Below are 22,760 nucleotides of genomic sequence, written 5' to 3'. Positions count from 1 at the left end.
CATTAATCTGCAGGCTGGGGAGCAGAGCAGAGACAGTACAGCTCCCCTTGTGGCCGCCATCACAGCTCCCCCTGCAGCCGCCATAACAGACAGCTGTCTGCCCACAGGTAGCAATTATGTGTGTCAGTCTGTCAGTGTGAGTGTATGTGTGTGTGTGTCTGTGTCATAGTGTGTACATCTGTCTGTATCATGATGTGTGTGTGTGTGTGTCTGTCTGTGTCAGGGCCGGACTCTGATTTTGCATTGTGCTATATATATCAAATATCTGAATTTAGATTTTTAGCTAGTTACTTTTGCATTAGTAACATATTTAGAGAATAAGGGTTATCCAGTGTGTTTTTTCATGGTATGTGTGTGTCTGTGTCATGGTGTGTGTGTGTGTCTCTCTGTCTGTGTCATGGTCTGTCTGTGTCATGGTGTGTGTGTGTCAAGGTGTGTGTGTGTGTGTGTCTTACAAGGTGTGTCTGTCATGGTATGTGTGTGTCTGTCAAGATGTGTATGTGTGTCTGTCACGGTGTGTGTGTGTCTGTCATGGTGTGTGTGTCTGTCAAGGTGTGTGTGTGTGTGTGTGTGTGTGTGTGTCTGTCATGGTATGTGTGTGTCATGGGGTGTGTGTGTCTGTCATGGTATATGTGTGTGTCTGTGTCTGTCATGGTGTATATGTGTGTCAGTGTATGTTTTTAAAAAATTGTGTTTTTACTCACTTTTTTTTTTCACGCCGTGCTGGTCTCCTCTCGACTGGCCCTGCCTCTATGGCTGAGATCATCAAGCTTGATGACCTCAGCCAATCTGCACTGACACAGGAAGCACCTCTAGTGACCCTCTGAGTGTCTGTCACTAGAGGTGTCACTAGAAAGCAATGTAAACAATGCCTTTTATCTGAAAAGTCAGTGTTTACATTGATAAGCCTGCAGGGACAGGCTATAGACACCAGAACCACTACATTAAGCTGTGTGTGTGTGCGCCTGCTAGTGAGCTTGCTTGCTTGCTTGCATGTGTGTGTGTGCCTGCTAGTGAGTGAGCTTGTGTTTTTATGTCAATGAGCTTATGTATATCAGTGAGATTGTTTGTCTATGAGGCTATCAATGAGCATGTGTGTGCCAGTGAGACTATCTGTGTCTGCATGTGAGTATGCTTACTGTATAATTAAAAGTTTTACTATGAAAGGACCAATATTTTATTAGAAAAAGCAATATATATTTGATATATATATATTACTCAATCATCTGGGGTGGCAAGACATAGCCTTATTACATGAGACAATATATGGCGCAATGACTTTGCTTAACCCCTTAAGACCACAGGACGTTCTATGCCGTCCTTATTTTGGTGGCTCTAAACGCCCCAGGACGGCATAGAACGTCCTGCGATCTTATGTACTTACCCGGTCGCCGGCGATCCCACGCCGGCGATCGCGGTATGGGGGACTTGCCTGGGAGCCCAGGGAGTCCCCCTCTGTCCTCTTCGACCCCCCAGGGCCATCTGATCGCGAGGTCCTTGCGAGGACCTCGCGATCACATGGACGGCATAGCCGTCCATAGCAATGCCAGCAGGGGGAGTGCCTGTAATGACAGGTACTCCCCCTGCTGCCTGAAAATAAAATAAAACATGTTAAATAAGTGTAAAATTAAATAATATATACTTAGATCATATATATATTTATTATATATATGATCTAAGTATATATATACAGATATACACATATACACATAAACATACACTGTCTACGTTTATTTTAATATTAATATATACATAATTATATATATATATATTAATATCAAAATACACGTACAATGATATTGATTAAATATATATAATTTTCATTATATATATATATTTATATATAATAAAAAATAATATATAAATATGTTAAAAAATAAAATTACAAAAATAATAAAAAATAAATAGATAAAAAATATATAAACATGCGTCATTTCGTTCTAACTGTATTTTAAAATTAATATATATATATATATTCATATCAAAATACACGTAGAACGAAATAATATATATATCTATATACATAAGTATATACATATATATCACTATATATATATACCTATATATAAATAAAAATAATAAAAAAGATATACATATATATATACACATATATATACACACATATATATATATAATAATTCTACGTATATATTTATGTAATAATTTTACATAATTAGGTCATTTTATTAATTACAATTTGCAGGACCTGCCTGACAACCCGAAAGTTCAGGGAATTAAATTTTCTAACATTATATTTAACCCTGTAACTTTCCAAGACACCAGAAGCCTGTACATGGGGGGTACTGTTTTACTCAGAAGACTTCGCTGAACACAAATATTAGTGTTTCAAAACAGTAAAATATATTACAACGACGGTATCGTCAGTGACAGTGACATTTTTTGCATTTTTCACACACAAATGGCACTTACACTGACGATATAATTGTTGTGATACGTTTTACTGTTTTGAAATACTAATTTGTGTTCAGCGAAGTCTCCTGAGTAGAACAGTACCCCTCATTTACAGGTTTTATGGTGTTTTCAAAAGTTACAGAGTCAAATATAAGGTTTGCGTTTCAGTTTTTTCACATTAAAATTCGCCAGGTTGCCTTTGAGACCGTATGGTAGCCCAGGAATGAAAATTATCCCCATGATGGCATACCATTTGCAACAGTAGACAACCCAGGGTATTGCAAATAGGGTATGTTCAGTTTAGTAGCCACTTAGTCACAAACACTGGCCAAAATTTGTGTTCAAATTAGTTTTTTGCATTTTCACATATTAACACTAACTTTGGCCAGTGTTTGTGACCAAGTGGCTACTAAAAAAGACTGGACATACTCCATTTGCAATACCTTGGGTTGTCTTATTTTGCAAATGGTATGCCATCATGGGGGTAATTCTTATTCCTGGGCTACCATATGGTCTCAAAGGCAACATAACCAATCTGGCGAATTTCAATGTGAAAAAACTGAAATATGTAACACGCTATATTTGACCCTGTAACTTCCCAAAACACCATAAAACCTGTACATAGGGGGTACTGTTTTACACGTGAGACATCGCTGAATACAAATATGTGTATTGTATTGCAGTAAAAGCAAACAGTATTTTGACATTCACAGTTAAAATGTCACGTAGAACTAAAACAATTTTAAAAATTCTTATTTTCTCCCATTTCTTTATATTTTTTTCATATTAAATTATGTTCCATGCCTAAATATTTGATGTTAAACGAAAGCCCTGTTTCCCCTGAATAAAATGATATATAACAAGTGTGGGCGCATTTAATATGAAAGAGGTGAATTACGGTTGGGCAGACATATAGCGCAAATGCCAGGTTTTGTTTGTTTTTTTTGGATCACAACTTGTACATTTGGCTGCGGTCTTAAGGGGTTAAAAAATGAAAATATGTTGATGCTTTCTTCAACACATCTCCATCCCATCATCTACATTTCTTTTTCACACTATATTCTCTTTACTGGTGGATAAACAGTGTAGCCCAAGCAAGAAGAGATCAGTGTGCACTGAGTTGATGACCTGGCTCTGTTCCTACAGTCAATCACTTTTCCCTTAATACCTGTAGACTAGTAGTATTTATTGCTCCTATTTTAAAGCCGTGCTAAGGGGAAAGAGAAAAATATTAATAGTTACTGACTCTGAGGTGATATTAGCTTCTCAGCTCACACTAACCTTTCATTGTCTCAGCTTAGTATGTACTTAAAGTACATCTAAAAAGGAAGTTGCTTTGTGGAAAGAGGGGGTGTGACCAAGAGGGCATGGTTATGCTGCTGAAATCTGAAAGGTTAAAATTAGTTAATAATTAATGAATGACAGTGCCTAATAACCCAGGCTAAATATGTTTTATAGATACCGGAATCATCACTACTTACCAGCCCACATTCCACCGTCAAAACCACTTAGAATATACAGCTTCTGCACTATAGTGCTTGTTTGAAAAATTATAAAACCTCATGATCATGCTTGCATGCTGTATATATTAAATTGCAACCACACAATCTGTTCTGCTATTTACTTTTCATAAAATACATAACGTTACATTTACAAAATGGGCTGAAGAAAAGACTCCCAACTATCAAAATCACCCCTTTACACATCTCATTAAGCTGTTGATCCAAAAAAAGGAGAACAAATTTGTAATCTATTACAAAATGTGAATACTTTTTTTTTCATCTCCAAAAAGGCAGTCAGATTTCTAACTGGATTAACCAGCTCTTACACTATACTTTAACTATTAAATTCATGAATACTTTGTGTTTCAAATAAAATGTTTAAAAATATGTGCAGTATCTGATAAAACAACATTTTAGGCAAAAAAAGTAACATTTATTTCTCTTATTGTAAAAAAACCTTTCCGTTGCCACAGGTGGAATGTCCTTTCTTCAAGTATAAAAAGGACACCCATTGTCACAGTACTATTAATTAACATGTTATCAGAGAGCAGTTTATATTGGCCCTGTGAGTATTAAATTAAATTTTGAGACTTACCTCATTCTGAAGCCAACCGGAGCTCTTTAGAGCAGTGACTATTAAGAAAACTGGAGATCCGTGTGAGGCCTAGCGTTTACGTCGGTCAGTTTGAGGCGGCCGAATGTCTGAACCCTCCCGGGATACTGTGCAGCCCTGTTCCCTCCCTACGGACCGGTGGTGGGTATTCTGGTCCCTACAGGCATGATCTGCACCTTAATGAGGGCATTTAATTCCTCTGATAAGCAAGCTTGAACTGAAACCTACTCCTGATACAAAACAACGTTACTTCAATCAAGATCGTGCCTGACTCTATTCAACAATCTGCAGCAGCTAGACGCCATATTCGACTGATTCTGGGCCTCCCTGCAAGCCTCCCTGGAAGCACGTGGTGTAGCTGCATCCTCTCAACATCGGTAAGGGAGTAGGGGTGAGTGGGCCTTCCTTCCCTACACTCTCCTTTACCATTAGCCCACACTGTCTGAGGGCCAACAGGGTCAAGTACCAGACACATCACTCACATGGACAGGAGTCCAACAGGAACCAGCAGAGACATACCATCAGGGCTTCCTGTTTCTCCCTCACCAGGAAGGACTTGGAATCTGCGAATCACCAGGTCGTGGCACTGAGATGCAGACCTGTACATCGGCCTGGGGCTGGTGGGATGTTCTGCACAGTACCTGTTTCACTGCAGCCTTCGGTGCCCCCACCAGGGACATTCCAGAGTTGGGCAGCGGCTAGACGCACCAAACTGCCTAAGCTGACATCTAGGCAACCCACTATCTGGGACTCCCCTGTATTTTTCTAAAGCCCAGTGGTCTTCTTTAAGAAGTTTGCGCAGTGCTTAAGACATTATCCTAGTTTCTGATATGCCTATGCTTTTGCATTGCTTAGAGCTAACCTTGACACTTGGTAGTGCCTCGTAAGTTCATTGACAACCAGTGGTACCCTAAGTCTAGCATGTTACATTATCGTTTTGTTTTCATTCTTAATATTCAAATAGTCAGCTGGTATAGCCTGATTTTTATAATATAGGGTGCAGATTATCTAAATGCCAGGTCAATGATTCTAATGACTGTTTTCAGTATGCTTATGATCGCTGTTGTGGCTTATCAAGCTTTTTGTTTGATAAACAAAAGTGCAAAAAAAAAAGAAATAGTGTTTATTGCTAAGGGTATCTGTAGAAATACATTATTAAGTCTGAAACATTCTGGAAATTGCAGTGGAAATATGATTTCTTTAGTTTCTGTGCTCATGGAAGACTTTTCAAAGTTCAGCTTGAGATATGCACAAACATACATTTGCCGGGTATATGTGGACTACGTTTTTTCAAATTTTTAATTTTTTTGCTGTGTCCATACCACACTTTGGAGTTTTGTTAGTAGGCTGATTATTAGAACTACCCCACAAAGGCATACCATTTCCTAAAGAAGATACCCAATGGTATTTCAAAAGGCATATTTTGAACCTTAGTGTGAAATCATTTTTCTGCTAGCTTGTACCAAGTGTAGTGGTCAAAAGCATTTTTTTATGCCTTTTTGACACACACAGTGAATTTGTACTGTATATTTTGCAAACCTTATGTGTGCTATGGCAGTGTAATACTTCATATGTTGCTCAGCTATGTCATCTGAGTACAGCAATGCCCCTGTATGTACCTTTACCAGGTATATGACATCATTTGTTTTAGCAGGTTGTTTTTCCAATTACTTAACAAAGACATACCATTGTTTAATGAAGACACCCCAGGGTATATTTTGAACCTTAGCATGGGATAATTTGTTCGCTAGCCTTTTTTCCCTTTTGTAACTTTTTTTTTAAATAGTTTTTTTAAGTTTAAGAAACTTTTTTTAGCTTTTAACAACTTGTTTAAAAGGTTTTACACTTTTTTCTGTTAACCCCTAACTAGCCTAACAGTAAATACCCCAATTTCCCCACTAACTTCTACCCACCATAGCTAAATAAATATTTTACAATAACTAACTAAATAAATGTAACCCCTGGGGGTTAAAAAAAAGAAATAAAAGTGAACCCTCAGGGGTTAAAAGAAAAAAATCAGATCACAGTGAAATACTGTGATCTGTATTTTGATCACTGCAGACAGTGATCAAAGGGCAGAGAAAGGGTTAAATTTTATTTGAAAGAGGTGAGGGGGGGGGGGGGAGATTATACTACTAACACTTTTTTTTCACAGTGAGAGACAGATCCGAACCGATCTGTCTCCCTGCACTTCACAGCTCACACGGAGCTGCAGGGAAACAAATCAGGTTTCACTACAGCAAGTGTGATCGCTCTGACTCCCGGTCAGAGCGATTACATGGGCTGAATCAGTGATACTACTTGCTGTAGTGTGCTACAGACACAGAGGCACACTGCAGAAACATTAACCCCACGATTGCCAGGATTGTCGCAATCTGGGGTTAATTTTAGTATTGGATGGAAAATGTTCATCCATCATCCTTTAGGGGTTATTAAAGTTGTGTTGGGTTACACAATGCACATTCATATCCCTTTTATTAAACAAACCCATCAACTATGATAGATCTTAAACCAAAGAAGAAATAGAGGGAGGGTAGGTATTGTGTTCCCCAAACCACCATCGGTAGTAATGCAATGGCCTCACAGCATGTTAACACTTCCTCCTCAACCATGATGACTGGTCACAACTCTGCCACCACCACTGCCAGAAGTACCACACCTATAAGTAGTTGTTTTCAGCCCCAGGATAGTCAGACTAGCATGTCCATTATGTCCTATTCACCACCCAGAAAGTTGGCAGCAGCAGAATTAGCTAGCCTTACAATTAGTAGCAGCATGGTTGCAAAACACGCAGAGCTTCCCCAAACACAGAGTACCAATTATACAAATAATTATAAGAAAAAAATTCTCTCACTCAATATTTTTTAATACAGGTTTCCTTATTATAATGTTATTATTTAAAGAGCGCAACAAATTCCGCAGCGCTTTACAATGGGTGGACGAACAGACATGTAGTTGTAACCAGACATGTTGGACACACAAGAACAGAGGGGTTGAGGGTCCTGCTCAATGAGCTTACATACTAGAGGGATTAGGGTAAAGTGACACAAAAGGTAAGGATAGTATTAAACTTATGACATTTACAAGAGAGGAATCAGTCGGGAGCTATTAACAGTTTAATTGATACACTTTTATGAAGAAGTAGGTATTTAATGATTTTTTGAAGGAGTGGAGACTGGTTGAGCATCTAATGGAGGAGGGCAGTGAATTCCACAGGAATGGTGCAGCCCTCGAGAAGTCTTGAAAGCGAGCATCAGAGGTGGGAGTACAGACAGAAGATAGACGTAAGTCTTCAGCAGAGCGTAAGGGCCTAGATGGGACATACTTGTGTATTATGGAGGATAGATAGGTGGGAGCAGCATTATGTAGAGATTTGAAAGCAAGAACCTGAATTTTAAATTAAGCCCTATATCATACAGGAAACCAATGTAGGGACTGACAGAATGGTGAGGCGTGGGAGGTGCGAGCGGACAGGAATATGAGCCTCGCCGCCGCATTCATTATGGACTGTAACGGTGCAAGTTGGGAGCACGTAAGACCACTGAGAAGCAGATTACAGTAGTCAAGGCGAGAAAGGACAGTGGAATGGACCAGCACCTTAGTCGCATCTGGCGTTAAGTAGGGTTGGATGCGCGCAATGTTTTTGAGATGGAAACGACAGGATTTGGCGATAGACTGAACATGAGGCGTGAAGGAGAGGTCGGAGTCAAAGAGAACACCTAGGCAGTGAGCCTGAGTGGTGAAGCTGATGGTAGCACCGTTGACTTGAAGGGAGACAAACACAGGAGTAGCAACAGTTGAGGGAGGAAAGACCAGAATTTCAGTTTTGGTCAAGTTGAGTTTAAGGAATTGGGCAGCCATCCAGTTAGAAATAGTAGAGAGGCAGTCAGAGACACTAGTCAAGAGGGACGGGGAGAGATCAGGTTGATTTGCGTGTCATCTGCATAGAAATGATATTGGAAGACAGTATACATAGAGAACAGTAGGGGACAAAGGACTGAACCTTGGGGTACACCAACAGAGAGGAGTTGTGGAGAAGAAGCAGAGTCAGAGAAAGAAACACTGAAAGAGTGCTGGGAGAGGTAGGAGGAGCACCAGGAGAGAGCAATGTCTTGTAGACCGATATTGTGGAGGATGAGAAGAAGCTGTTGAAGATCAACAGTGTCAAACGCCGCAGACAGATCAAGGAGAATTAGGATAGAGTAGTGACCACTAGAGTTTGCAGTGAGTAGATCATTGGATACTTTGGTCAGTGCCGTTTCCACAGAGTGCTTAGCACGGAAACCAGACTGAAGGGGGTCTAGCAGAGAGTTGGACTCAAGGAAGTCTGTCAATCTCACATACACAACTCTTTCAAGGATCTTGGATGCAAAAGGTAGTATTGAGATAGGACAGTAGTTGGATGGGGAGTTAGGGTCAGGGTTGGGCTTCTTTAGAATTGGGGTTACAGTTGCATGTTTGAAGGGTGATGGAAATATGCCAGAGGAAAGAGAGAGATTGAGAATTTTAGTGAGAGGGGGACAGGGGCGGACTGACCCTTTAAATGCTGCAGCCGCCTGAGCGCTCTCTTAAGAGCGCTCAGGCGGCTGCAGCTTCTCACCTCCCCTCCCCGTAGCGTGGCCGAGCTGCTCTGCGTCCGCGGTGCCGGCCGGAGTGATAGGAAGGTGCACACACACTGAGTGTGCACCTTCCCGTCAGTCCGGCCGGGTACAGGAAACAGAAACTCCTGTTCCGCGCGGAACAGGAGTTTCTGTTTCCTGTACCCGGCCGGACTGACAGGAAGGTGCACACTCAGTGTGTGTGCACCTTCCTATCACTCCGGCCGGAACCGCGGACGCAGAGCAGCTCGGCCACGCTACGGGGAGGGGAGGTGAGAAGCTGCAGCCGCCTGAGCGCTCTTAAGAGAGCGCTCAGGCGGCTGCAGCATTTAAAGGGGCGGCCGGGCCCCTGTCCACCTCTCACTAAAATTCTCAATCTCTCTCTTTCCTCTGGCATATTTCCATCACCCTTCAAACATGCAATTGTAACCCCAATTCTAAAGAAGCCCAACCCTGACCCTAACTCCCCATCCAACTACTGTCCTATCTCAATACTACCTTTTGCATCCAAGATCCTTGAAAGAGTTGTGTATGTGAGATTGACAGACTTCCTTGAGTCCAACTCTCTGCTAGACCCCCTTCAGTCTGGTTTCCGTGCTAAGCACTCTGTGGAAACGGCAGAGCAGCTCGGCCACGCTACGGGGAGGGGGTAAAAAGAGAGAGGGAGGGAGGGGAGGGGGGGAGTTAAAAGAGAGAGGGGAGGGAGTAAGAAGAGGGGGGAGGGGGTAAGAAGAGGGGAGAGTAAGAAGAGAGGGGGGAGTAAAGGGGGTAAGAAGAGGGGAGGGGGGAGTAAAAAGAGGAAGGGGGAGTAAGAAGAGGGGGGAGGGGGGTAAGAAGAGCGGGGAGGGGGTAAGAAGAGGGGGGAGTAAGAAGAGGGAGGAGTAAGAAGAGGTGGGAGTAAGAAGAGGGGGAGTAAGAAGATGGGGAGAGTAAGGAGAGGGGGAGGGGGGAGTAAGAAGAGGGGGAGAGTAAGAAGGGGGGTAAGAAGAGAGTGGGAGTAAGAAGGGGGGTAAGAAGAGAGGGAGGGGGGTAAGAAGAGGGAGAGGGGGGGGCGTGGTTTGGCCGCGATCGAAGATGGCCGCTTAAGGGACAAGCTCCGACCCACACAGCAAATATAGCAGGCTTACCTACCAGCACGGCACGGAAATGGGGCGCACTAAACGCCCTGACGGCTCCCAAACCCCCAGGCATCCAGCGACCGCCGCACAAACGGGTCCCATGGACGGGTACCTGGCCCCGGCATCCGCCGAGTACCACGAGGCCGCGGGCGCAAGCATGGCCGACTCCCCGGCCCACTCGCCAATAATGGAGGCGGCTGCACCCACGCTGGCGGAGATCAGTGCGGACATCAAGGCAATAAAAGCCCTGGCAGCAGCAATGGTCACCAAAACTGATATGCAGACCCTCTCTGATAATCTACATGCGGCGATCCGCACGGAGGTAAACTCACTTAAGGCCGAAATCTCCACACAGGCCTCCAGGATACAAGCAGCTGAAACCTCAGTGCAGGCTGTTGGAGAGAGGGTTGAGGCTTCAAATCTGGCTATACACAGGCAAGGCAATATGCTTCTACACTTAAGACGCCAAACTGAAGATCTTGATAACAGGGGCCGCAGATCAAACATTAGGGTCCGAGGCCTACCAGAACCCGAGGGGGCGGAGGTCGTGGAAGCAACACTACAGACACTGTTCCGCGACATACTAGGCACAGATGCGCCAGACTCCATAACGTTTGATAGGGCGCATAGAGCCAACAGAGCACGCACGACTGATAACACACCGAGAGACATTATATGCTGCCTACACTCCTACAAACTGAAGGAGAAAATCATGAACAAAGCCCGCGCAAGACCCACCTGGCGTTTCAACGGCGTAGAAGTTGCCCTTTACCAAGACCTGTCTCCCCTCACACTTGAGGCCCGCAGGGCCCTGAGACCCATCACAGCGCTACTCAGAGATAGGGGGATCCCATACAAATGGGGTTTCCCCTTTATGCTATTGGCCAGACACCAGGACGACTGGCTCCCGCTACGCTGGCCGGAGGAGGTCCCCAGGTTCCTGCAGCGCCTCAACCTTCCGCCTACGGAGGTCACCGACTGGATCCTGGGGCCAATGGACCAGAGACAGGGAATTCACACCCCGAACCTGCAGCGAAGGAGACGAGACGTCACACCTAGGCGACCGCAGGCCCGCAGGCAACTGATACCCACGGACCCGGAGGAATAAGGCTATGCTCCCCACCTACACCCACCAGGCATGGAAGACCGACCATGACACACCAACACATCACGGCCTGCTGATGCCCACAGATGCCAACGCCATCCCGCGTACAGCAGAAGTCAGATAAGTACTGTTCACGCATACACATATATGGGGTCTTGCATATGACCGGGTGTTGCAACACCATCCTAAAATGCCCATGGGTGAGGGAGGCTACCCCAAGTTGTATGGGGAGGGGGGCCTGAAGGGGGTGGGACGCACCGCTTGGCTTGCCCGTGGGCTGGGGCACCTGCAAGATATATCCCACATGTGTACGTAGAACATGAACTATGTCACTATACGGGACTGTTGAAATGCTGTATACATGTACACATGTGCGGAGGCTTACGCACGACCGGGTGTTGCCACACATTCCTAACATGCCCCTGGGGAAGGGAGGCTGCCCCGAGTTGCTTGGGGAGGGGGGCCTGATGGGGATGGGACGCACCGCTTGGCTTGCCCGTGGGGTGGGGCACCTGCAAGATATACCCCACATGTGTACGTAGAACAGGAACTGTGTCGCTATACGGAACTGTTGAAATGCTGTACACACGTGCACATGTGCGGAGACTTACGCACGACCGGGTGTTGCCACACATTCCTAACATGCCCCTGGGGAAGGGAGGCTGCCCCGAGCTGCTTAGGGAGGGGGGCCTGATGGGGATGGGACGCACCGCCTGACTTGCCCGCGGGCTGGGACCCCTGCAGGGAAAGCCCCATTTGTGCACACGGAACATGAACTAAGTCGCTATATACGACTGCTGGTTACTTACGGGACGCTTGAGCACCTGATGTATTGTAGGTTTTTCTGATGCTGCAAATGTGATTTGGTCAGGTCATATTGATCACGTAACAGCTGCCTATAACACTATCTGAAAGATAGAAGGGGGGAGGTGGGGAACAATTGGGGGACATATTTGGGTATGTGATCTTATTTCGTTAATACTGATGTACCGGGCTGTAATGGGTGAGATGGCTCTGGGGGTGGGAGTATGACAGAGATGCTGCTGTACCCTAGGGACACGGAGGGAGCAGGGGATATGTGGGGAGTTAAACTGGGACTGCACCTATGACTCACTGTTAGCACAAGATACCTAGGGTTGCGGGGATACGGGTGGGTCTGGCTAAGTGGGGGGGCGGTCGGTTTCTGAGTGGTACTGAGGAGTGATGTTATATGTTTAATATGTCGCATTGTCAGTTCTTAGCACCGTAAGACAGTCGCAAATTGAGACGTACACCCGCCGCGGACAGGCTCGCACGCGCCCATACCACCTAGTGCCTCTCTTTCCTCCCCCACGGACAGCTAACTCCGCTTCCTATCCCCAGAATAGGGGACCCAAGACAGAGCCCGCTATGGGAGGTGGGGGGACCCAGACGCACTCCACACGCAGCCGGCCCGGCCCGGCACGACCCGCGACCTGAACTACCTCGATATAGCAATGGGCTACCCGCCCCGACATAGGGAAAGACCAGCAACCACTCACACCATGTATCCCAACAGTTGTTTACCCATACCCCCATATTACGTGACCGTACTACTCGAAATTTTCACTGTACTAGCCATTGAATTCAGATTGGGAACAAGTGGGACACGGACACCCCTCTGAGAGTTCACACACTACTACACCACTAGTTACTGAGCCTCTGCGACCGACCGGACAGTGGCTCTGGACTTCGTAGGTCTCACCACCACCCCGACTTACACCTGTGTAGACCACACTACTGGGGGACCCAACACCGCGGCTGCCCTAGCTTGCTAGGGAACGGTACGGTCTTGTAGTCCACCCAGCTACACAGGACTCCCTCGTATTGAAGGGATAACTTTGACTCTTATTGACATCACACCTCTAAGCACTCACACCGGGGGCCTTCTGGGACGGGCTGAACTGGGCGCGGGCTGAGCCGCCCCCAACTCGTGGGAACTGTGACTCACGAAGGTTTTACCTTCTCTCTTCTCTAACTATACTTATATTCTTTTTCCCCTTCCACCCCCCCCCCCCCCCCCCCTCTCTCTCCCACCGGCAGTTGACGTGCGCGAGGGCCACTGGACCCAGACCTCCTGAACACGACTAAGGAGACGCCAGCGACTTCGCCCACACTAACTCCATGGCGTACACAGCAGCACCTCTACATGTTCTCACGCAGAACTGCCGAGGCCTTAACTCGCCTGAGAAGCGCACGCACCTCCTAAGGGAACTCCAACGCAAACGGATCTCAGTAGCAATGCTACAAGAAACGCACCTCAAATCCTCGGATACCCATAGACTGAAAGACAGGGGCTACCCAACCAACTACCACAGCACTCACCCCGAAGCCCGAAAGGTTGGAGTTGCGATACTGTTGGCTGCTAATCTTGCCTTCACTTTACTGGACCAAAAGACAGACCCTAACGGTAGGTTCCTTTTTATCAAAGGCACGATTAAGGGGAAGACATACACCTTTGCCTCTATTTATGCGCCCAACGCAAAACAGGCGATGTTCTTGTGCAAAACATTCCGCCAACTGGCAATGTTCACGGAGGGTTCGCTCGTCATAGGGGGGGATTTTAACGCACCGCTTGACCCGTTGCTGGACTCTTCGACAGGACACAGCAGTATACCACAAACCGCGATCAGGGCTATAAAGAAGACCATGAGGGACTCAAGACTAGTGGATGCGTGGCGGACCATACATCCAACAACTCGAGATTATACGCACTACTCGGCCATACATAGGAGATACTCTCGCATCGATTATGTTCTTATACAACAGGAAGGCCTACGACATCTACAGTCAGCAACAATCGCACCGACACCATGGTCGGACCACAGCGCAGTGTCCGTGAAGCTGGACTCCCAGCTGTTCAGGCCCACCAAGACGGAGTGGAGACTAAATGAGTCGCTCCTGTCAGACCCAGGAGTGCAGGCTGCCCTGACGGAACACCTCACCAACTACTTCAGGGAAAATGACACGGGAGAGGTGTCAAAAGTGACGCTATGGGAAGCGCACAAGAGTGTACTTCGAGGCCATCTCATCAGGATTGCCTCTCGTAAAAAAAGGGACTCGCAGCAACGTATGTTGGAGCTAACCGATCAGATCTCCCGACTGGAAGCACAACACAAGCGATCACAGCTCGAAGAGCACTACCGCTCACTCCTGGACGCTCGCCGACAACTGGCGGACCTGGTAGCCAACAAACACCATAGGGAGACACAACGATCCAAGGCCTTCTTTTACATCCATGCCAACAAGGGTGGGAGGCTCCTGGCCCGCATGATCCGACCCCAACAAGCGAGGGCGCAAGTACATGCACTCCGGAAGACCGATGGCACACTCACACAATTCCCAGAAGCAATTGCCACTGAATTTTGTAACTACTACCGACAACTGTACAATTCCACACCGTCACTTCCCGACACCCGCGGAGCGGACCTACAAGACGCAACATGGCGCTACCTACAAGGTTTCCAACCAGCCGCCCTAACACCAGAAGAAGCGGAACTACTGGAGGCCCCGATCACCACGGAAGAGGTGCAGGCGGCGATTAAGGCAGCGAAGAAAGGGAAGGCCCCGGGACCAGACGGACTCTCGGTGGGATATTACAAATCATTCAGAGACATTCTTACGCCACATCTAATGGCAGCCCTCAATCGACTCCAGCAGGGAGACACATTCCATCAGGAAACGTTAGCAGCTACCATCACGGTAATCCCTAAACCCGGCAAGAACCCCGAAAACTGCAGTAGCTACCGGCCGATCTCGCTTCTCAACGCGGATGTGAAGCTATTCACCAAGATCATTGCCACCAGACTACAAAAATATGTACCGCGCTTAATACATCCGGATCAAACGGGTTTTGTGCCGGGAAGGGAAGCCAGAGATTGCACACTCCGGGCGTTTTCCATACAAACATTAGCCCTTAGGGAGAAACCAGGCCTACTAATGCTTTCAACAGATGCCGAAAAGGCCTTTGACCGGGTAAACTGGAGTTTCATGATGGCGACACTACGAAAGGTGGGACTGGGAAGAGGCATGATGACTTGGATTGAAGCGCTCTACACAGACCCCAGCGCCAGAGTAAGGGTGAATGGTGCGCTTACGGACACCTTCGCCATTCACAATGGCACGCGACAGGGTTGTCCACTATCGCCACTCTTGTTTGCCATCTCGCTGGAACCGTTCCTAGATAGAGTGAGACATACACCAGAGATCAGAGGGTTTAGGCATGGGACCCAGGAACACAAGGTAGCTGCATACGCAGACGACATGCTCTTCTTCGTAAACGATCCAGCTGAATCCCTGCCGGTCTTGATGCGAGAATTCGATACGTATGGCCAGTTATCAGGGCTGAAGCTCAATTTGACTAAATGCGAACTATTAGACGTCTCAACCCCGACGAACACAGGAGAACGAATTCAACGTGAGTACCCCTTCCATTGGTGCCAGGATCAGATGCGATACCTAGGAATATGGATACCCAGGAACCCGACAGAACTGTATGCCAAGAATTACACCCCCCTCTTGCGCACAATACTAAACGACCTTAAGAGCTGGAATTACGACCACATATCCTGGCAGGGGCGTATATCGGTAATAAAGATGAACATTCTCCCGCGGCTACTTTACCATTTTCACACCATCCCCTGGCACATCCCGTCAGGATTTTTTACATCTCTTAAGTCGGCGGTGATACAATACGTCTGGAAGGGAGAAAGGGCACGACTCAGCTTTGACAAGCTATGCCTACCTAAGAACTGGGGGGGCCTGGCTTTACCAGATATCCGCAAATACTTCCATGCCACGGTACTGCAGCGGATCAGGGACTGGCATGTGGCATCTGATGACAAATTGTGGGTGGCGTTGAATAGAGAAGTCATAAACAAAGCCCTCCCCAGACTCACATGGCATAACTCGGCGGACGTAACTTCGAAGCTGGGCGCTGAATCACCCGTCACTCAAACGCTAAAAACATGGTCTCACCTGAGACGAAACCAACATATCTCCCCACAACCGAGCCCCCTGATACCGATAACTTATAATTCGGAGATAGGCGGAGGACTACATCGTTCTTCCTGGCCGATAGAGGGAAGTGGGGACTTTGTCCCAATATTCGAGGTCCTCAGTAACGCGGGAATACGAAATCTTCGGGAATGGAGTGGAATACTACAACCGACACTACTGCACAGATTCCATTACGCGCAACTACGACATTTTTACTACAACCTCCCCAACAGGGTAGCGTTACATAGAGAACAGACGTGGTTTGAACGCTCCTGCATGACCGGCTCCGCCGCCGATGGCAGTGTCTCAGTCATCTACCAACAGCTAATAACAGGAGACCGCACACGGAACACGGCGTTTAAGCGAAGATGGGAAGAGCTGACGGATAGGACATTTACGGATGCACAATGGGAGCAGATATTGATTTTGCAGCACAAGAGCTCCATTAGTACCAACTACCAGGAGGTCAACTTCAAGCTACTCTCCCACTGGTACAGGACTCCATCTCTATTAAGTAGAATATTCCCGGGGTCTACAGACACTTGTTGGAGATGTGAAACCCACACAGGCACAATAAGACACATCTGGTGGGATTGCGCAAAGATTAAGCCGTTTTGGGAAGACGTACAACGGGAAATGACAATCATCCTGGGTGACCTACCTGACTTCAATATAGAAATGGCTCTACTCCATCACACGGAAGGCTCAATAGCCCAATACAAGAGGTCGATAATCCGCCACCTACTAAATGCGGCCAAAGCATCCATACCCGCTAAATGGAAACAAACACAACCACCAACTATGACAGACTGGCTTCAGAGGATAGAGGACATACACACGGCCGAGGCGCGATACGCAGAACTGCTCGGAAGGAGCACCAAACATGTCGAAGCCTGGACTCCGTGGTATGTATACCTCTCAAGACCGGGAGCAAGAAGACCGTAAAGCACATTATTTCACACGGTTCAGGAGTGCCCGAGCGCGCGCTGACGAATGGTGCCACCTATCACCCCACCCTCCTTCCCCCCCCCCCCCACATCTGTGTTCCCCCCCCCCCCCCTTCCTCCCCCCCTCCTTTTCTCATTTTCACAACGTACAAGGTCTCTACTCAAACCCACGCGACCTACTTCTGGGACACAGTGGCGGCGGCTCAGACTGGCCCGGGGAGGTCGGATCAGGGGTACCCGACTGTGAGGATGCGCGAGCTAAAGGCGAAATAGGCGGTAGATCCCAGGGAGGCATACCAGTACTATCACCACAAGCTGACTAAAGGGACAACTAGGGAACTGACCATACTGAGAGGCGACCCCAAAGTAAAACACGCTAGACCGACAAAAGGAAGGGAATAAAACATACGCCCTACGACACTCCAAGGCACCTCAACAGACGTTTGACTGACGGACTACTGAAGTAGACAGACACACCCAAACCACCTATGTAACACGAGGGACTACTAGAATCCCCATCTTCGGGAGATCCCAGATTAGGGTGTGGATTTGGGGGTGGCGCCCTTAGTGGTGCATTGTAAGTGCTTGGAACTCACAATCTCGCCTGCAACACAACACACTTAGCTTAACATCATATGCCTACACATATCCGACACTACCCCCAACTGGGGATGCGCAGGTTCTCTCAGCCATATATGTCACATCTCACCATGTATGAGACTACAGCTCTTACCTACTCTCTTGGCTATTAGGTTTATATGCCAGGTCACTTGGAAGGACTGCAGAACAGGGGCTTCGTGATATCTTCTTGTTTAACCTTGCTTGTTTGATTATTGAAGTTACTGGAACTGTTTTAGCTCGAAAAGATGCATCCATCTATAGTCGTTCAATTGCTTAACTTGCTCAAATTACCTACGCTTTACTGACTGATTAACAGCCATATGACGCTTGCTGAATGTTAGATGAGCAGAAGCTAACGATGCTTATTTTCAATGTTGAGTTACGATCTGATATACAGTATATACACTGTTGTGGTGTATGAATATTTGTGACTTTGTACTCACCTGATCGTCATAATAAAGAATTTACAAAAAAAAAAAATAATTAATAATATGCTTTAAAAAAAGAAAATTATTTTCCTTTGTGTTTTTTTTTTTTTTTGCAGCTTTATTATGTACATTATTGAACTGAAGAAAAAGAAAAGGGAAAAAAAAAACATTAAAAAAAAAAAAAGAAGAGGGAGAGGGGGGAGTAAGAGGAGGGCAATTGCCCCCTCCCCTGTCCGCAGGCACCGTGCGGGCAGCCGGCAGGGGAGGGAGGAAGAGAGGACCCGGGAGCTCAGCCTGCAGCTCCTCTGGGTCCTTCTTGCGCAAGCACAGTTCGTTGCCGCGGTTACCACGGCAACGTTACGGCTCTTGCAAGAGTAAACTCTAGCCCTGGAGCTACGGGCTAGAGTTCACTCTCAACACTGTGACCACCAGGTATTCTTGGTGGTCGCAGTGGTGAGAGTGAACTTTAGCCCCATAAACACACTGCCCCCACACACCATACACATTCACACACTGCCCCCCATACACACACACTGCCCCCACACACACCATACACATTTACACACATTGCCTCACACACACATACACTGCCCACCCATACACACACAGCCCCCCATACTAACATTGCCACACACATACACAGCCCCCTCGTATACACATTGCCCCACAAACCCCAAACATTCAGACACTACACCCCCTCACACACACTGAACCTTTCACACACACTGCACCCCTTACACATTGCACCACTGCTCCTATACCCTACTACAGCCTCATATCCCAGCAGACCCCAGGTAAGTTGTCAAACTGTTCTTAAACGGTTTGACTACTTACTCTGGGAGGGGGGCCCGGCCCTCCTGGCACCATAACGACTACACAGAGTAGTAGTGGTTATTGTGCATGGATTATTTCTTTAAATAATCTACGAGTGCCCCAGTAGCCAGCAAGCCAGCCAACCCACAGGCCAGCCAGCCAGCCCACAGGCTGGCCAGTAGACAGCCAGCCAGCCTACAGGTCACCAGTTAGGCTTAAAGCCAGCAAACCCACAGCCTGCCAACCGCAGCCAGCAAGCCACAGCCTGCCAGCCAGCAAGCCACAGCCAGCAAGCCACAGCCTGCCAGCCGCAGCCAGCAAGCCCACAGCCTGCCAGCCGCAGCCAGCAAGCCCACAGCCTGCCGGCAGTAGCCAGCAAGCCCACAGCCTGCCAGCAAGCCCACAGCCTGCCAGCCGCAGCCAGTAAGCCCACAGCCTTCCAGCAAGCCCACAGCCTGCCAGCCGCAGCCAGCAAGCCCACAGCCTGCCGGCAGTAGCCAGCAAGCCCACAGCCTGCCAGCAAGCCCACAGCCTGCCAGCCGCAGCCAGTAAGCCCACAGCCTTCCAGCAAGCCCACAGACTGCCAGCCAGCAACAGCAATTAAGGTAAGAGGAGCCAACTTGGCCTAGGTATCAGCTATGTTGTGTTGCTATATTGTGAATAGGAACCAGAGTGTTGGAGAGACCCCCCTCCAGGCCCCATTAGACTCCATTGTAGTCTCTAATGGGACCTGGAGGAAATTCTTTCTAACACACTCTCTAAAGGACACTGAGATAGCCTCTGCTAGAATGCTCCCCCCCTCCATGGCCCATTAGCCCTCAATTGTAGTCTCTACTGGGGCCTGGAGGCGACTGTTTCCAGCAGGGACACTGAGATGGCCTCTGTTAGAAAGACCCCCTTCCAAGCCTGTTAGACTCCATTGTAGTCTCTAATAGGGCCTGGAGGGGATTCTTTCTAACACACTCTCTAAAGGACACTGAGATAGCCTCTGCTAGAAAGACCCCCCTCCATGGCCCATTAGCCCTCAATTGTAGTCTCTACTGGGGCCTTGAAGGGATTATTGCACTTTTGTTCCTTGTGTCTAAAGATTGTGTAGGGTGTGGCTGGAGGCGGTGCATGGAGGCGGGACATGGGTGGCGCTTGCTGCGGAGTATGGGTGGGGCCTGTAAGGGGGCCCTTGATTTATTTTGCCTGGGGGCCCTGAGGGTTCTCAGTCCGCCCCTGGAGGTGGAGAAAGAGAAGAAGACAGAGTACGGATGAGATGCGAGGGAATTGGATCTAGGGAGCAGGTGGTGGGGCGGGAGGACTGGAGCAGATCAGAAACCTCTTCCACTGTAGCGGGTGTGAATGAACATAGAACCGCAAAGGGAGTGAAGTTAGGGGAAGTATTGTAAAGGGAAGAAGAAAGATGAGAGATCTCTTCCCTGATTGTAGAGATCTTGTCAGTGAAGTGAGTTGCAAAGTCTGAGGCGGTCAAGTTAGGTGGTGGAGGAGGAACAATAGGGCAAAGAAGAGAGTTAAATGTGTGAAATAGTATAGTATAGTATAGTATTTTTTTTTTTTTAATAGTATTGAATCATTTAGAAAGCTTATTAAATTAGTTTCAATTGGCTGATATAATTTTCTTGAGTTTTCTTTTATTTTCTATTTTCAATTTAAATCAAATTGAGCCAAGTAGAATCCAATTATTTTTCAATGAATCTTATTGTAACAGTGAAATTAGTTTGAAAATAGTTCCAGCCAAACTGGAGCTGAATTGTACCTAGATCGTAGCCAAATTTTCTTGATACTAGAAAATAAAAAACAGGATATTTGCTAAAAGTTCAGTCATGCTCCGTGCACCAACACAAGTACATTTGATAGATTTTGTCCTTATATTTATGTATAGATTTTTATTAGTTTCGATAAAAAAAATTGTATTTATTTTGTTTTCTGCAGCATTACCACGTACATTAAGCCATGCTTCCTCTTTTCACAAAGCAACTTCCTTATTAGATGTATTTTCAGTAGACTTGTGCATTCTTTTTCAAACTACTTGTATTTTGCCAGAATTTTGGGTGATCAGCGGTTCTTCAGAATTCCGTAACTCCAAAATGTTATATGGTTGAATCACAGAAACAAATAAAACCGGCAATGGACAATATATTTGATGGGAAAATGATGATTGATGGTTAGGGGAGAGCCACTAAATGTAGATTTTATTTACAGATCAAGTGAGAAGTGACCAATAGAGGGAAAAAGGAGAAACAGTAAAAAAAAATATATATTCATAAATGTACATATTATACATTTAGTAAATAAATAATACATAAATCTCGTTTTTAGCTATTTATCCAATTCTTTCCCTCTATTGGTTTACCTTTTCTCTCCTGATCTGTGAACCAAATGACCGGAAATTAAATAAATAGAATATTTATATTATGCATATATTGTGCAGTACACTGATTGGCCCATTTCTGCACCCTTTCAGTTTGCCTGAATCTTTTTCTCCCGAAATAAATACATGGCAAAGTTTGCCCGAACCGAAACACCACATAGCCGATTTTTTAATTGACTGGCACAATTTTTTTGCAGATGAATTGATTTGACTAAAAAAATGTTTTCACCATGCACAAGTCTAATTTTTAGGATGTACTCATGAGCTGAGTTGCTGACATCACTACACCCCAATGCCCTCTTTTTGTTTTCTCACCTTAGCACAGCTTAGAATTACTATTCTTATATTAGATACTAGAGTAGATTGGCTGTGAGGGTGTAGTCAATACAGCAAATCTGCTCACACCCATCTCTCATTTACTGAGCTGTAGTTTGAGTATATCTAATAAAAAAGTTGCTTTATTATGCTGCACAAATCTGCACAACGTATTATTTCAAAGCAAATCTAAAATGATTTGAAGATGGAGCAAAAAAACAGCATGATTTGAGTTCAAAACCTATAAAAGTTATTTTGGTTCACAGAGTGTTCCTTTCAGAGTGTTCTGAATGAGCTTTTCATATATGCACTTTGGTGCCTGTTTCATTAGTTCTTCAGCAAAAAAAAAGAACTTTGTGTGTGTCTTAGCTTGCTAATCTTGTTTATGCACTTATTTGTAAAGTTATATTTCTTCTGAAATGAAGTATGTAATTAGTTGTCTTCAGTAGCCTGAGCAGAAGCCTTGTCACTGAGAGAGAGCTGGTGATGATGTCTGAGTGGTTTACTAGAGGAGGAACGGTTTCAGCATCCCTAACAAACACCTTAAAGGACCACTCTAGGCACCCAGACCACTTCAGCTTAATGAAGTGGTCTGGGTGCCAGGTCCAGCTAGGGTTAACTAATTGTTTTATAAACATAGCAGTTTCAGAGAAACTGCTATGTTTATCAATTAGTTAAGCCTTCCCCCAAAGCCTCTAGCGGATGTCTCACTGACAGCCGCTAGAGGCGCTTGCGTGATTCTCACTGTGAAAATCACAGTGAGAGTACGCAAGCGTCCATAGGAAAGCATTATGAATGCTTTCCTATGTGACCGGCTGAATGCGCACGCAGCTCTTGCTGCGCGTGCGCATTCAGCCGACGGGGAGGAACGGAGGCGGAGAGGAGGAGGAGAGCT

This window comes from Pelobates fuscus, chromosome 2 (assembly GCF_036172605.1).
Source record: "Pelobates fuscus isolate aPelFus1 chromosome 2, aPelFus1.pri, whole genome shotgun sequence".
NCBI lineage: Eukaryota > Metazoa > Chordata > Amphibia > Anura > Pelobatidae > Pelobates > Pelobates fuscus.
This window is presented reverse-complemented; position numbering follows the sequence as displayed.